Consider the following 2,991-nt stretch of genomic DNA (forward strand, 5'->3'; position numbering starts at 1 on the left):
AGAAGTCCCCAGCTATGACTAATTTGCCCACACCCATCTTAGGCTCACGTAGAAGTAGGGATGCCAACCTCCAGGTGGGCATCACAGCTCATCTCCAGACTACAGAGATCAGTTCCACTGGAGAAAACGGATGCTTTGGAGGATGGCACTGAGGTCCCTGTCCTCCCCAGGTAAAGGTAAAGGTTTCCCTTGCTCGAAAGCCAGTCGAATCCGACTCGAGGGTTGCGGTGCTCATCTCCGTTTCAAAGCCAAAGAGCCAGCGCTGTCCGAAGATGTTTCCGTGGTCATGTGGCCGGCATGACTAAATACCAAGGCGCACGGAACACTGTTTCCTTCCCACCGAAGTGGTACCTATTTATCTACTTGCAGTTTCTTGCTTTCGAACTCCCCAGGCTCTATCCCCAAATCTCCACGACTTTCCCAGCCTGGATGTCAACCCTACCCCCCCCATCCCCTACTGGTGCCCAAGTGGAAGAAGAAGAGATTGGATTTGTACCCCGCCCTTCACTACCCAAAGGAGTCTCAGAGCAGCTCACCGTCTCCTTTCCCTTCCCCTCCCCACAACAGACACCCTGTGAGGTAGGTGGGGCTGAGCGAGCTCCTTTGAGAACTGCTCATGAGAGAACTGCTCTGAAATAATTTGTTAACCGACCCAAGGTCACACCAGCAGCTGCATGTGGAGGAGTGGGGGATCAAACCCAGTTCTCCCAGATTAGAGTCCGCTTTCCTAACCACTACACCAAGCTGGCAACCCTGTGTAGAAGTGACTTCAATCTGTACGTACAACTTCGTCTTCACCGGAGGCCACTTTGTATAGTGTTTAAAAGGGAAAGAAGAAAAGAAGGATTGCTTCATGAACCCTTCTCAGAGAATAAAATGAATACCTGGAAATCAGGATCACGCTAGCTGTCATAATTCATTACCTTATGCAATCAGCCAAAGGTAGGAATAGAGTGAATGCATGTTCAAATTCCATGTGCTCGTGCTCTCTCCGCCCGCTGCTGAAACCCCTGCAAAGTACAGGGCATGTATACATGTAATCCAACAGAACGTCGGCTACAGAAATGCTTCCCCTAAGTTCTTCCAAGTGGAAAATTGGGGATGGTTCAAGCGAAGGGATGACAGCATCCCTCGTCTTTGTGGTTTGTCAGTAAACCATGAAGTTGCTTCAAGAAAGCCAGCCAAGATAGAATGTTTTCAAGGTTTTATCATAAGTTTGAAATAACTTACAACCACATGCATGCAGACGGACTGTGCCATGAATTAAAAAAACAAACAAACCTTTGAAAATATAATGTATTCCACAGTCTTCAGAGTAGAGTACTCTGAAGGGACATCCTGCCAGGTATTGTAGTGAAGTTATGACACTTTAATACAGGTAGGTTCAGAGACACCCACTCACACATGCTGTACTTCTCCCTTGCCTTCCTTTTCATTCTATGGCCAAGCCATCTCACCTAACCACTACACCAAACTGGCAACCCTGTGTAGAAGTGACTTCAGTCTGTACATACAACTTTGTCTTAACCGGGGGCCACTTTGTATAGTGTTTAAAAGGGAAAGAAGAGAAGAAGGATTGCTTCATGAACCCTTCTCAGAGAATAAAATGAATACCTGGAAATCAGGATCACGCTAGCTGTCATAATTCATTACCTTATGCAATCAGCCAAAGGTAGGAATTGAGTGAATGCATGTTCAAATTCCATGTGCTCGTGCTCTCTCCGCCCGCTGCTGAAACCCCTGCAAAGTACAGGGCATGTATACATGTAATCCAACAGAACGTCGGCTACAGAAATGCTTCCCCTAAGTTCTTCCAAGTGGAAAATTGGGGATGGTTCAAGCGAAGGGATGACAGCATCCCTCGTCTTTGTGGTTTGTCAGTAAACCATGAAGTTGCTTCAAGAAAGCCAGCCAAGATAGAATGTTTTCAAGGTTTTATCATAAGTCTGAAATAACTTACAACCACATGCATGCAGACAGACTGTGCCATGAATTAAACAAACAAACAAACAAACTTTTGAAAATATAATGTATTCCACAGTCTTCAGAGTAGAGTACTCTGAAGGGACATCCTGCCAGGTATTGTAGTGAAGTTATGACACTTTAATACAGGTAGGTTCAGAGACACCCACTCACACATGCCGTACTTCTCCCTTGCCTTAAGAACATAAGAACGTAAGAGATGCCAATGTTGGATCAGGCCAAAGGCCCATCCAGTCCAACACTCTGTATCACACAGTGGCCAGAAATACCAGTGCCATCCTTTTCATTCTATGGCCAAGCCATCTCCCACCCTACCAGCTGGTTTTCCAGTTCTCCACATGTGTTAGCAGAGGGAAGTCCCTGTTTCACCAGTGAGGTCACAACTCTGAGCCCTGTCTTCCCATCACATGACTCCTGCCCAGTGTTCCCTCTAAGCAGAGCTAGTGTGAGCTAGCTCACAGTTTTTTAGCCTCCGACTCACACACTGTTGTCTTCACTCAGGATGGGATGGCTCCAGAGCAAACTAATTTATGCAGCAGCCAAATCGCTCGCTCACAGCTTTCATGCCAGTAGCTCACAGAGTAGAATTTTTGCTCACAAGACTCCACAACTTAGAGGTCGCATTGCTCCTGTGGACCTCCTGATGGCACTTGGTATTTCTGGCCACTGTGTGACACAGAGTGTTGGACTGGATGGGCCTTTGGCCTGATCCAACATTGGCGTCTCTTAGGTTCTTATGTTGTTATGTGGTTGCAGCTCTGTCTTCTGACACCTAAGCCTTAAAGCTGGGCCCTGAGTCTATCTACCGTTTATCCCTGTTTGGAGTGTACCATATATATGCAATGGAATCTGCAGGATCCTCAAGTCAAACTCTGGGCTGCACATCTTCTCTCTCATAAGAACATTAAAAGAGCCCTGCTTGATCAGACCAATAGTCCATCTAGTCCAGCATCCTCTGTCACACAGTGGCCAACCAATTCCTCTGGAGGGCCAACAACAGGGCACAGA

The sequence above is a fragment of the Gekko japonicus genome, unplaced genomic scaffold (genome assembly GCF_001447785.1).
Source record: "Gekko japonicus isolate JY-2015 unplaced genomic scaffold, Gekko_japonicus_V1.1 scaffold690, whole genome shotgun sequence".
NCBI classification, from domain to species: Eukaryota; Metazoa; Chordata; class Lepidosauria; order Squamata; family Gekkonidae; genus Gekko; species Gekko japonicus.